Source organism: Podarcis raffonei, chromosome 15 (assembly GCF_027172205.1).
Source record: "Podarcis raffonei isolate rPodRaf1 chromosome 15, rPodRaf1.pri, whole genome shotgun sequence".
In the NCBI taxonomy this organism is placed as follows: Eukaryota; Metazoa; Chordata; class Lepidosauria; order Squamata; family Lacertidae; genus Podarcis; species Podarcis raffonei.
The window spans coordinates 13580643-13595835 of record NC_070616.1 but is presented as its reverse complement, the minus strand read 5'-3'; positions in this window follow the sequence as shown (position 1 = coordinate 13595835).

Genomic DNA, 15193 nt, shown 5'->3' with positions numbered 1-15193 from the left:
GGCCGAGGGAGCCGGCGTACAGCTTCTGGGTCATGTGGCCAGCATGACTAAGCCGCTTCTGGCGAACCAGAGCAGTGCACGGAAACGCCGTTTACCTTCCCGCTGGAGCGGTACCTATTTATCTACTTGCACTTTGACGTGCTTTCGAACTGCTAGGTTGGCAGTTGTATTTGAAAGATAACTGTAATTACCTAACACCGCTTGTAGGATTACAGGAAGTTTTATAAGGAGGACTATATAAATTAGTGTGAAAAGGACTAAGATTAACTGATGTAAGATTGGATTTACAGCAATAAGCATGGTAATAAAATGCAAAATTAGAAAGAAATTTAGAAAACCATTAGAAGGGGTTGAAGGAAGTCTTAGCCTGTGATAGCCAAAGATTTGTTATGTGGTTTTGGAGTTGTTACATTGGAAAATTTGTGCAAAAATCAATAAAAATTATTATTATTATTATTATTTAAAAAGAGAACTGCCTGCACATCTCTACCAATTCCTTCCATCTTTCTGCCATTGAATGAAAGCTGCAGTTAGTGCAGGATGCTGCAATGTGATTGCTGACAGGAGGAAGGTCTTGTTGACATATAACACCTACATTGTTTTACCTTCTTGTAAACTGCTCAGAGGTTTTTGTTTTTCATATATATACAATAAAGTGGTATATAAATTTTACAAAACAAACAAATAAAACAAATAGGGAGACGGGGGAGGTTTTTGCCCCATCGAATAGCAGAGCTTTGGGTCATTCATTAACATTGATGGGCACTTCTTCACATAACACTTAATTGGTTTGTGAAATTGGCAGCCGAAAGATGTGCAAAGGACAACTGGCTTGCAAGGTTGGAAAGAGGGGGTCACACCTATTCATGGAGGAAGAGGAGAGTATTTACGGTTATGATCTGAAATAGCTACAGTATGTAGAACTTCCAGGTCTGGAGGAGGTACCACTGAAGCCACCTTTTAGAGGACAACCAACAGGATTGGGCTATTCCTTGTGGGCTTCCTGGAGACATCTGGTTGGCCACTAGACTAAACAGGCCTTTGTTCTCCTTTTCCTGCTATGCTATATCCCGTGAGGGATTGCAACACTCCACCCCAAAGGAAAATGATATACAGGTGGTACATGACCCCAGTCAAGCTGGCAAAAATTTATCACTTGCCCGATAATAAATGCTGGAAATGTAAGGAAAGTGAAGGTACATTCTTTCACCTTTGGTGGACGTGCCCAAGGATTAAGGCTTTCTGGGAAATGATTTATAATGAACTAAAAAAGGTATTTAAATATACCTTCCTGAAGAAACCAGAGGCCTTTCTTCTAGGCATAGTCGGCCAACAGGTGCCAAAGAAGGATAGAACTTTTTTTATGTATGCCACAACAGCAGCAAGAATACTTATTGCAAAGTACTGGAAGACACAGGATTTGCCCACTCTGGAAGAACGGCAGTTGAAGATGATCGATTACATGGGATTGGCAGAAATGACTGGCAGAATCTGTGACCAGGGAGAAGAGTCGGCAGAAGAAGATTGGAAGAAATTTAAGGATTATCTACAGAAATATTCAATAATTTGAATTGGAATACAAAAAGGGGAGGTATGAGGAGGTCGGGAAAATATGTCAATGAAAGTAAATTATTGTGAACTTAATGTGTTTTTAATTTTTATGTATCTTTTTTTGTTCTGTTTTTTCGTATTTTTTCCCTTTTTCTTTTTGATTTTTTATATCTTTATTGTATTAACTTTGAAAATTTTAATAAACATCTTTAAAAAAAAGAGAGAAGCATTGCCAGCATTTAAAGGGTGCCTCTGCCTAGTTTTTTGAGGACAGCCCTGCCCAGAGAGGGAGGAGTCCGCTAGATGGGTTCAAGAAGATGAGCAGAAGAGTGTTGGGCAGCTGAGAGAAGAAGGTGGTAGAGTCTTGCTTAGAGACAGAGGGACCCACAGAAAGGGGGGAGAATGCCTATTAGGCTTGATCGTTGGAGAGATGGAAGATGGAGGCGGGGAGACATGTAGCGGTTAGAGTGCTGGACTAGGAGGACCTGGAAGGCCAGGGTTCAAATCCCCATGAAGCTCACTGATTGACCTTCGCCAGTCTTCTTTCCCTCAGCCTAGCCTACTTCGCAGGATTCATGTGAGGGTAAAAACTGGTGGTGGGGAGAACCATGTATGCCATCTTGAGCTCCTTGGAGGATAGCTGGCCTATGAATGTAAATAATGAATGTAATTGATGAGATGGGAGAAGAGAGGAAATGGGAAAGAGTGTGGAGGAGCTGAGCTCTTCGGGACGGGAGCTACTGGCCAAGACGATTTCAGGGGGCTGAGGCTGTGGAGGGGACCCCAGGGCCCCACCCCAGGAGACAAAGAGAAGGGGAAGAAATCCTACTTACAGTCTGAACATGGTGTCCAGAAAAAGTCCCTCCCTCCTGTCTACACTACCCAACTAACTCTACCTATCCCTCTATATACAAAATGAATATAATATACACAGGTGTGCACTAAAATAAAAATGGAAAATACAAAATATTAAAATAAAAATTAAAAAATTAAAATAAAGAACAAAAGAGTGTGTGTGTATAAAATTAAAATAAAGTATTAAAATAAAGAACAAAAGTTTAAAAATATTAAAATAAAAAATAGAAACAATTAAAATTAAACTAAAAATTAAAACAATTAAAATCAGATTTAAAAAATCAAATAAATCAAATAAAAGTCAAAATGAGAAAATCCAAATCCACAGCCTCTCCTAAATCTCCTTCTGCCAACCGCATCCACACCTCTATCTCTCCTGATCTCTCCTCACTAACCCACAATGGACACCTATAGCTGGTGACTTTTAAGTGAGAAGCAAGAGATTTCACAAAGGAGGGCAAGTCATTGTTACCGCGGCAACCCACCCACATTGACCCTGGGCCAATCTTGCCCCTCCTGATGTTTCTTCAGAACTTTAAAGCACCTGCTGTTCCGTCTGCAGGTTTGCTGAAACTTCTGTTCATGTTGTTATATCAGATCAACCACATTTCCAAAAGGAGACAATCTCAAAGTCCCTTTAAATGCAGTAGAAGATTCCCAAGTCTAGGGGTGTCCATAGCACAGGATTAGACAATCTGCTTTGCGTGCATCAACATCCTCATCCTCATAGATAATACTGGATGACATCTCTGAAACCCTGGAGAGCTGCTGCTGGTCAGTGTAGATGATGCTGAGATAGATGGGTCAATGTCCAACAAGGGCAGTTTCCTATGAATATTCCTCTTAAGTCATTTACCCTGAAGACAAGACAAGCAGTGGGTGTAAGAACAGAAGAACCACCTCCTGGATCAGGCCAGTGTCCATCTAATTCAGCATCCTATTCTCACATTGGCCAACCAGATGCCTGTGGGAAACCTTCAAGCAAGACCCAAGCACAAGAGCCCTCTCTCCTCCTGTGTTTCCAGCAAATGGAATTCAGAAGCATCACCATCGCCATGGAGGAAGAGCATAGCCATTGTGGTTAGTGGCCATTGAGAGCTTTCTCCTCCATTAATTTCCTAAACCTATTTTAAAGCCATCCAAGTTGGTGCCTATCCCTGTCTCCTTTGGGAGGGAATTCTAGCATTTAACTCTGTGCTGCGTGAAGAAGGACTTTCTCTTATATGTCACGAGTCTTCCAACATTCAGCTTCCTGGGATATCCGTGAGTTCTAGTTAGAAGAGAGGGAGTGGAAAAAATTCTCTATCCACTTTCTCCATGCCATGCCTAATTTTATAATCCTTTGTCTTGTCGCCTCTTACCTTTTCTCTAAATGAAATGGTCCAAAAACCTACAACCTTTCTTCATAGGGGAGTTGACCATAGGTGTTATGTACTGAAGTTCTCACCCTGGGCCAGCAGGGGGTTACTGTAGGTAGTCTTCACTCAGGTCCACATATGCAAATAAGGGATTGAAAGTGACGTTCAGTGATTGGATAGTTACAGAAAATGGTTACTGTTGCATTCTAGTGGAGCTCTATATAAGCAGGCTGGCTGAACCCTTCAGTTCAGTTCTTTTCTGACCTGTGAATAAACAAGAGCTGTTTGAAGAATCGCTGTGTCGTCTGATACGCTCACCCACAACTTAACAATAGGGGAGTCAAATGGGCAGTCCATTTTCAACTCCTAAATAAGTCCAACTCTATAATTCTATGATTCCAAGTCCTGACACTTGCTAGGTCCAGGAAAAATGGTGGCTGAAAGGGCACTACGGGAAACAGGGCCATTCACTAGGAATTCCATCCTCCAGACTTCTGGTCTGAAGCCACTCTGACTGATTTTTGATCAGAATAATGTGCCACTTCTCTTCATGCTACAGTAGAGAAATCTGTTAATTTCATTTTCTCTCTCTCCAGTTTCTCATCCCCCCCCCCCTTAAGTTCAGTTCTCCACATTCCTGCATCAGTTTTGCAAGGAAACCAAACCCTGGCTAAACACTGGAACTCCTAGAGTCTGTCATCGCTCAGGGAGCGATCCAAAATCAGAACCGAGGGTCTAGTCGATGCTTTGGCCCATCGCCTCATTTCCTCTAAATGCCCTGGCTCCTCGCCCAGTGTTTCACCACAGAACTCACTCGCTTTATTTCTTTATTGCTAGATTTCCCTTCTCAGAATGAAGGTCGCAAGGTAAAGCGGTTGTGGAGATTAATAGCTAATTTCTGCTACAACCAATGCCAGAGTCTGTGGGAATCATGCCAGCAGCATGTCGCCAGGCCACAAGCAATACGTCTCCATCGCCTTGCTCGGAATCTCAGAAAGTTGCAGCGTTCCTGGCTGAAGCCAAGAGGAGCCTGAGGTGGTTGGGGCTGAATTCTGGGTGGTGGATTATAGACTGTTATGTGCACCTCCAACCTCTGAGTGGCAAAAGACTCCAAGGTTGCCTGCACTTTGGTTTCTTTGGCATGAAGGTCAATGGAGACGGTGGTGCCTTTAAGATATTTTTATTTACACACATGTACAACCAGAGCATAGTGCCAGGGACTGGGCAGAGGAGAAATGGTGGAGTCCGTCTCCCTATCCTGACCCTTCCAGGGAGGAGGAAGAAGAAGAAGACAGAACAGTGGTATCACCCACCAGATGTCAAAGAGAAGAACAACTACCAGACTTTTAGAAGACATCTATAGGCAGCCATGTTTAGGGAAGCTTTTAATGTTTAACAGACCGCTGTATTTTAATACTTTGTTGGAAGCCGCCCAGAGCAGCTGGGGAAACCCAGCCAGATGGGTGGGGTATAAATAATAAATTATTATTATTATTATTATTATTATTATTATTAGGTCTCAAACTTAATCTGTTCCGGAAGTCTGTTCCAAAACCAAAGCGTTACAAAACCAAGACACGTTTTCCCATAGAAAGTAATGCAAAATGGATTAATCCGTTCCAGACTTTTAAAAACAACCTATCTATCTATTGAGACCATTGATCCATAAACTGAAGCAATAATGTACTGCAGTCACACAATCAATCGGTTTTAAACTCATATTCAAACACACCCACACAAACACCCCTCTTTCAAGGCCAACATTTCATTTATTCTTTCCCACTCACAATACTTGGCCATTCAGCTTTATTCAAGAGTGTTGCCTTGTTTCACAAGCTGTGTCACATGTACCAAGACGTGTTGGCTCAAAGTTCCCACCAGCGCCCTCAGCCCTAGAGGAGGACTCTGTTCCTTTCATAAGGGCAAACAAAGGGAAAATAGCCTTCACCAGCAAAGCCAAAGCACGCAAATCTCAGCGGGTATGCTGGGAAGCTACGTCCTTGATGGAGGAGCACTGTAGAGATTGGAAAGCCCTACATAAAGAATAGAAATGAACTATCCTCCATACACACAATATACATGCTAAAAATAGATTAGATGTGAAAAATGAAACAAAAAATAAATAAATAAACCTGCACCCAGAGAAACAGGAACTGGTGACCTGTATACATGATGCAAACCGGGGAAATTATACATCATTTATCTTCAAAATAACTGGGAAACTTCAATTGGTCCAAGATGCAGCAGCCAGATTACTGGCTGGGGTTCCATTTAGATCTCGAATAACCCCTTTTCTAAATGAGCTTCATAGGGTGCCAGTTCATTTTCAGCTCCATTTCAAGGTGTTCGTATTATTGTATGAAACCCTAAATGACTTAGGTCCCAAATACCTGAAAGCATATATTTTTAGAACCCACCTTATTTCTGCTAAGTTGCTTCAAACTGTTTTTAATATCACATTTCAATTTCTGTAACCTACCCTGGGAATTCAGGGTGATGGTCCATTTGGCCCAGTATTGTCTACACTCCCTTGGCAACAATGACTCTCCAGAGTTTCAGCCAGGGGACATTCCCTCGCCTACCTGGAGGTGCTGGGAATTGAATCAGGGAAACTTCTATTTTTGGCAACCTGGTTTTTATTCATTTTCATCTTTAAACTGTTTAATATGGTAGTATTGAGATAAATCTTCGCAAGTACACAGCCTTGCCCCCGTGATTGAGGGGGCTGGGGCCACGCAACATCAGCTAAGTTGTACTGCCTGTGTTTTCTTGCTGCTGTAGGAAAAAGCATATGAATCTGACCTTTGAAGAGTTAGTAAGTAAACCAATTTTAACTTTGGAAAGAAACTTAGGGATATTTTACAGGTCTAACAGCCTTTATTTCCATGCTTTACTTTGCTGCATGTTTTGTCATTTTAAATCTCTGCTGGGGCTCTCTTGCCAAAAAAGTATTTGCCTCATATCTGGATATAGGCGTCCAGGGAATTCTTCTTTTATTCTTTTAAACCAATAGCAAACATTAACCTAAAAATACCAACATAGAAATGGTTGCCAAGTGTTGTAAAAGGACAGGGTCCTCATTTTTTACATGCAATCCATAGAATTGTAGAGTTGGAAGGGACTCAAAGGGTCATCTAGTCCAACCCCTTGCAATGAAAAAGAGTTTTGCCACAGAGGTTGTACATAAGGGCCAACAGAGAAGAGCCTCATTTGTGCTGGAAGAGCCTCCACATAAGGTTGCGAGACTCCTCCAAAGGCATCTGGGGAGAAGCTCCATAGGAATTAATTGATATTGTTATAATTTGGCTATTATTGGGGGAATATTGGAAAACTAATAAGATTCATTTGCAAAAGGGAAGCTCCACAGGGAGCCAGTGGAGCATGGGGCAGTATGTCTAAACCAGGGGTCAGCAAAGTTTTTCAGCAGGGGCCCGTCCACTGTCCCTCAGACCTTGTGGGGGGCCGGACTATATTTTTTTTGGGGGGGGAATGAATGAATTCCTGTGCCCCACAAATAACCCAGAGATGCATTTTAAATAAAAGGGCACATTCTACTCATGTAAAAACATGCTGATTCCCGGACCGGGCAGTTTATTTTTTGGGGTCAAATCCTAAAAAAAGCTCAACAGCTGTTGCCCCAGAAGGGAGCTCTTAAAAGACTTTAGCTGCAAGAAGCTACTAAACAGGATTCAAATTGTGTAGTTTTACATTGGTTGAAACGCTTTACATCTGGAATTATAAATTGCGTTCTTTCAAGAGAACAGGATTTTATTTTTCATTACTATCATTTTACAGCTATGTTTAAGATTAGTTTATCCCGTTAGAATTCGTTGGTTAGTTTCATTTGTAAGCCGCCGTGCCAGATAAATGCCCCTAAATCGACCCACACAGCACTGGAGGGAAAGAATACAAACGCCTCATCATTATGGAAGATGATCCAATATCAATTCACTTCAAAGCGTAATGTGACAAATCCAGCTACACACCTCGCTTTGGGTAGCGCAAACGTTTTGAATTCGTTGTAAAATAGGCAGAATCAATCACAATTAAACATCCACATGGCGAGTCTGCGTCTCAACATGAGTTACTAACGGAGAGAGTGATCTTTCGCTCAGATTTTGCTTAGGGGATTCCCATGAAGATCTGGTTGGCTGTTGTGAGAATGGACTGGATGGGCCCCCAGTGGTCTGATCCAGCAGGCAGGCTTTTCTGGTGTTCTTATTTTCATTCATTTCATTTATTATATTTCTATGCCATGTTTTACCCGCATGAGTCGCAAAGCCGTGTGCACCCAATAAATAACAAGGACATCACGATTACAACACAAACCGTATAAAATAATGAACAAATACACAGTTAAACAATTACAAACCATCAGTTAAAACAACCACCTTCTATAAACCACTATTAACAAAACAACTTAAAAATGTGCTCAAAAACAGCAAAACCACAAGGAAAGTCATATTATAAAATTCACAAAGCGTTACAGCACTCATAACCCACAAAACAGTATGAACAACATTAACAAACCAACAACCAAAATGAAGCTAAGCACTGTTGAATTCACACACTCTCTTTCTCTCGCCACCCCCACGACTCATAGTCTTCCACTCAGTTCATCAAAAGACACAGATACATAAGGACCATGGCAGCCATATAAACTGACCCCCCTCTGAAGGAGGATTGGTTGCTAAACGCTCTGAAAAGTGTAATTCTGTGAGGGGAATAGGATCCTCCTGGCGACTCTCAGCATCCTTAAAAGACTACAGTTCCCACAGCCCTTTGCAGGAAGCCACGACTGTTCAAATTGTTAACATGGCATTTTAAATGTACGTTGTGCTTTTACAAAAGCAATGTACACAAATTAATACATTAGCAGGATTTTTTTTAAAAAAAACCCACTTGTAATATTATAGACACCATGTACAAAAATCGGGAGTAAATCAGAGATAACGATTTTATTGACATGCATGAATGAGAATATTATAAAGGAACCAAGGGAGGAGGTGGAGGGAAGTCAGGTGATTCAAGTAATCCCATACTGTGGATTCAATATGGATTGTGTGTGTGTGTGTGTGTGTGTGTGTGTGTGTGTGTGTATATAGTTGTTTTAAATGTTTTCTTTTTTTGGCTTTTTTCCCTTAAAAGTAATGTTAATGTTTTTGTGAAAATTAATCAAAATATTATTAAATAAATAAATAAATAAATGTTGTGACTGTGACCTGAGAGAAACCAAAACTGACAGAAAACTTGTTCCTGGGATGTGCCAGGGGAATTGGGCTCTCGCAGGCCAGGTCTGTTGGTGCCAAGCATTCTCTCTGTCTCTGTGTGGATGACCTCACTGGTGCCCCCACACCCCCTGCCATCATCGGCCAGTGGAACCTTGACCATATTTCACTCCGGGGATTCTGAACCTTCTTCATGGTCAAATGAGTTAACCATCTATTGAATGGCTTTTTCCTGTGCAATCATTTACTGCCTTCCTAAATCTATAGCCATATAGTCACTTTCAGTTTATCCTCATTTCCTTCTATTATTATTAACGATGTTGCTTATTTCTTTTGCTATTATTATTATTAATTTTTTATTATTTCTTTATTTCTTCTCCTGCGTGCCTGGCGCGACCCAGATTATTCCTTGCCTCTCTCTCCAACACCTACTGATCTTAGGTATATTATTATTTATCATCCTCATCCTCATCTAAACAGCAGTGCCGCGTTTCCCCCCAGCAAAAGAATCTTTCATTCCCTCCGGCACGTCCCCACCGGGACTTGGATTGGAGCAATTTATCTCAATTTGACCTGCCGGGCTCCTGGGCTAGTGATGTCACACAATTCAATTACAAGATGGATGGATTCCTTGCGAGGAGGAAGGGAGTGCTGTGGCGAGTGATTAGGCACAAGCCGTGTGTGTGTGTGTGTGTGTGATGCCGAACCTGTCTCATAACTTTGCAAAGTTTTCTCCTCCGTGAAAGAGGAATCTGTATTACTATCTCATTTACAGAGCTCTCCAAGACTCCTGTAGAATTTTTCTGTTTGAAGGCTTGAGCTTACCCTATCATTAGGGAATGTTGGTGTGGGTCATGTGTGCTGGTGTGTATCTGGGGAGTGATACATAGGTGTGCCCTATTTTTTTGGAGGGGGGATGCGGGTAGCACTGTGGTTTAAACCACTGAGCCTCTTGGGCTTGCCAATCAGAAGGTCGGTGGTTTGAATCCCTGCAATGGGGTGAGCTCCCATTGCTCTTTCCCAGCTCCTGTCAACCTAGCAGTTCGAAAACACACCAGTGCAAGTAGATAAATAGGTACCACTGCGGCGGGAAGGTAAACAATGTTTCCATGTGCTCTGGTTTCCACCATGGTGTTCTGGAAAGCTGTCTGTGGACAAATGCTGGCTCCCTCGGCGTGAAAGTGAGATGAGCACCACAACCTCATAGTCACCTTTGACTGAACTTAACCATCCAGGGGTCTTTTGCCTTTTACCTTTTTTACATAGGTGTGCCCTATTTTTTTTATATAAAAAGAAATGGGGATTATGGAGTGTCTCAGCTGCCTCAACCTGTGAGGGAAGCAGCAGTGGAGCAGACACAAAGGCGGAAGGGAAGCAGAGAGAGAGATGCAGGCAGAATAAAAAGTCTGAACAGAACATGGAAATTGATTGTAATTTTGGGGTCCCAAGTTCTACTTCAAGAGTTCGTTTCTGCAAAGGCAAGCAAATACATGTAGAGAGAAAAGCAACGGAGGCCAACAAGACTTATCCTCTGAACATCTGATGTTCTGGAGTGGAGCTCTGGCCTAACAAACCACCACCACCACCTACACAGTGGCAATTTGCAGTTTTTAACCCTCCTGAAAATTGGCCAGCATTATAGTGTGAATTTCTCTGAAAGCAGTGACCAGGAGCCATCTGGCCTCCACATTAGGAACAGCTTCATAAAGGTAAGAGGTGTTTGACAGTGGAACAGACTGCCTCAGGAGATGGTCGGCTCTCCTTTGCTGGAGAAACCCCACTTCCCAACAGCTCTTACCTTCCGGAAGCTTCTCAAAATGGCTTCCTTGCCATATCCACCTGCTGCCTCCACTGCTGCCCTCTGGAGCAGACGGTTATGCATGATGGATATTTGAGAATGGCTATCAGGACTCCCCTTAATCTTTTCTCCAGAAGCTGTATTGCAGTGATACTCTATTCCTTTCATTTTTGGAAGTCGCCCTGAATATTTATTAGAAATGCTGGAAATAGATAAGATAAATGCTTCCTGAATACCAAAAGAGTGCTGAGGAGGGATTGTTAGTCCTTGTCAGCAGCTGGTTCTAGACAACGGCCAAACTGAGGAGGTGATGATGGGTGGGGTGGGGGCCAGGGATCCCCTCCATATCCTAAAATGTGCCCCCCTTAGCTTCTCTCTCTCTCTACATGCACCTGTTTGTGTTTGTAGAAAGAGCCATTTGAGGAAGAACTTGGGATCCCAATCAATTACGATCTGAGCACGAGCCATTATTGTGATGAGGCAGCAAAAAAGGCTTACACAATCTCATTAACAGAACCATAGTTTCCAAGTCCTGGGATATCATTGCTCCTCTTTATTCTTCACTAGCCACCAGGAGGACTGAGTCCAATTCTGAGCGTCACATTTAAATAAGGATGTAGACACATTTGGACAGGTTGAGGGGAGGGCAGGAAAGATGGAAAACAAGTCCTAGGAGGAAAGGAGCCTGGATAAGAGAAGTTTCTTCAAATGCCTTGACGGGCTGAGACATAGAAGAAAACAGATTTTTTTAGTGATTTAACACGCGGTCATATGAAATATCCCCAGGTGATGTACAGCCCAAAAGCACTGGAATAAAAACAAGGAAAAACATCAGTAGAAACTGGTACAGACCCTCCAAGTGTCCCTATTTTCCAGGGACAGTCCCAGTATCTGGTCTGATCCTGGAATGTCCCATGTTTCCTTAAAGGTAAAGGGACCCCTGACCATTAGGTCCAGTCATGGCTGACTCTGGGATTGCGGCGCTCATCTCGCTTTGTTGGAGCCGGCGTACAAAGTCATGTGGCCAGCATGACTAAGCCGCTTCTGGCGAACCAGAGCACCGTTTCTGGTGTGCTTTCGAACTGCTAGGTTGGCAGGAGCAGGGACCGAGCAACGGGAGCTCACCCCATCGTGGGGATACGAACCACTGACCTTCTGATCGGCAAGTCCTAGGCTCTGTGGTTTAACGCACAGCGCCACCCGCATCCCTTCACTTTTCCTTAGGATGCCCCTATTTTCATCAGAAAAATGTTGGAGGGTATGGAGTTTTGTGATCCCTGAGCCAAGGAGATAAGTAACTATGCAACCTTTATGAGACATCAGAAGACAGCCCTGTATAGGGAATATTTTTTAATGTTTAATGTTCAATTATGTTTTTATATCTGTTGGAAGCCGCCCAGTGGGTATGCTGGTGGACAAAGGCTCTCAGGTTCGAAAAACCTCTGTCTGAACAATACAAGTTTCAGAAGATGTCTTAAAACAAGTGGGGGTGGCCCTTCCAAATTCCTATTGTCAAGGTATCCCACAGGCCTGCTGTGCTAAAGACTCAGCCCCTGGTAAACGTAAGCCCCTCTGCGTGGCAGGATCCAGCCCTTGGGGCTGAATGGCTCCTGCTCCTGAGGTTCTTCCTGAAGCTACCACCTCCATTTACAGGAAATATCTGCAAGGCGTTTCTACGTGTCCCGTGGCATCCGATTTGCAGATATTCAGAGACGGCAGAGAACTGACAGCTCCTTCGGGGCCAGATGACGGATGTCTTAATCACTGACCAAGAACGGTCAGCTCACCTGTCAGGGGAATGATATAGCGATTCAGTCAACTGGAGGAATGGAAGAGAAGCCTAGCACAGATCTGGAAGCTGTTTTCGTCCCCTCACTAATTGGTCGATCTTTTCTGTTTCCTGAAAATTAAGAGAAGTGGCTGTTGTTGGTCTGCGGAGGGCACCATAGATGTAAACAATGTTCCCTGTGTAGTCTCTCGACCTGACCCGAATCTCCGGTTTTAATTGCTGTGTTGAACACAAGAGCATAAGAAGAGCCAGCTGGATCAGGCCACTGGCCTATGGAGTCCAGCATCCTGTTCTCACAGGGGCCAAAGCAAATGCCCCAGTGGGAAACCACAAGCAGGACCAGAGCACAAGAGCTCTCTCCCCTCCTGAGGTTTCTGGCAACTGGTATTCAGAAGCATTATTGTCTCTGACCATGGAGGCAGAGCAGAGCCATCATGGCTAGTAGCCCTTGATAGCCTTGCTCTACATGAATTTATCACATCCTCTTTTTAAAGCCATCCAAGTTGGCCATCATCACCTCCAGTGGCAGGGAGTTCCACGGTTTAGTTATGCACTGCATGAAGAAGGACGTTCTGTCCTGAATCTCCCAACACTCAGTTTCATTGGATGCCCATGAATTCTAGTGTTATAAGATAGGGAGAAAACTGTTTCTCTATAAGCTTTCCCTATGCCATGAGTAATTTTATAAACTTCTATCAAGCCACCTCTTAGTCACCTTTTCTCTAAATGAAAAAGGTCCCAAATGCTGCAACCTTTCCTCATAAGAGAGTTGCTCCAGTCCTCCAGCCATTCTGTTGTTGCTTTAATAGGATTGCTTTATTTTAGATTTTAATTATGGATGCTTATATTTCAATGCATGCATAACTGGTTTTTATACTTTGTTGGCCACTTAGAAGCCTAGGATTGTGTCAAACTAAGTTTCAGACTGATAGAAATTAATGTACCTGTTACTTGCATCCATTAATTTCAGTAGATCTGCTCTGAGAATGATTAAGGCCCCATCCGCACTATGCATTTTAAAAAAAGTACCATACCACTTTAAACAACCATTGCTTCCCCCCAAAGCATCCTGGGAAGTGTAGTTTCTTAAGGGTGCTGAGAATTGTCAGGTGACCACTTTCCCACTCGGTAAAGGTAAAGGTACCCCTGGCCATTAGGTTCAGTCGTGGACAACTCTGGGGTTGCGTGCTCATCTTGCTCTATAGGCTGAAGGAGCCGGCATTTGTCCGCAGACAGTTTTTCCAGGTCATGTGCCCAGCAAGACTAAGCTGCTTCTGGAGAAGCAGAGCAGCGCACGGAAACGGCGTTTACCTTCCTGCCGGAGCAGTACCTATTTATCTACTTGCACTTTGACGTGCTTTTGAACTGCTAGGTGGGCAGGAGCAGGGACCGAGCAACGGGAGCTCACTCCGTCACGGGGATTTGAACCGCCGACCTTCTGATTGGCAAGCCATTCTGCAAATTGTAGCTCTGGTAGTGTTAGATCCTGGACATGCAGTGAGCCCCACAACACCGTTACAATTGGGCTTGGACTGGCAGGCTCAAACGGAGGAAGAAGATAAAGCAGGTACTTTGCAACCAGTCTAAAAGGCACAGCATAAAAGGAAAAAGGGATGGGGAGGGCAGAGGAAAAGAAAAGCAAACTCAGGCAGCAGTTCTTAAATAGCAGTCCTCATAATGACCAGCTGTTGGGGCACCAGTTCAGGGACAGGAAGAGCCCAATGGAGGAGACTGAATGAACTGGTGTTCCAATCTCTTCCACTGAGGCAGCTTGCTGGAGTGGCTGCTTCCAAGCGGCAGTTAAGGAAAAAGAAAGATTGTGGGACCACCCCCAGCTAACCAACCTCACAGGGTTGTTTTGAGGATAAAATGGGGTGCACCACACCAAGTTCCTTGAAGGAAAGGCAGCATAGAAATGAAAGGAAATGAAATGTAATGAACTAATGAACAAACGGTAGCCCCAGGAGAATTTCTTTCTCCATTTAAAAGGCTATTAGCTTCTTGTACCTTCATTTCCTAATTAATGCCTGCGTGGAAAAAAATGAAATAGAATTCACCCCCACTTCCTTTTCCAGTTCCTCCTTTGGTCGCTGCTGCACAGCAGATGGTTTAAAAGGCAATTGAACACTCTCCCCTTTCCCCGAAATCATTTAAGCGAACGGTAAGTGATTTTGTTAAAGGGGGGAAAAACGGATCTGTGTTTGTGCAGCAGCCTTTGAACTGGAGTTCCTTTGATGTGTCACAAGCGCAGAGGGACCATCGCTGTGTTGGCGGGTCTCCTTGGGACTCCAAAGGGCTGCGGAGATGAAGGCAACTCGGTGATCCATCAGCGCCGAACAGGATGAAAGAGCCTGGAATGGCGGGAGATGGGGAGACGGCAGAGGAAGAGCGGGGGTCTCAAAGGAAAACGGAACAGCCTCACAAAACAAATTGGGCAAGCACAGCCAGAACTGGACACACCTGGAGTCAATATGAATAAACTTGGGTCTCACATTCTGAGACAATGTGATTTTTAGGCGATTATATATACACAAATTGTGCCAATATCAATCCAATCCATGTGCCAGGCGGCAGCAGATTTTGAGTTAGCAACAGCTCCCCCTGCTCTGCTGCC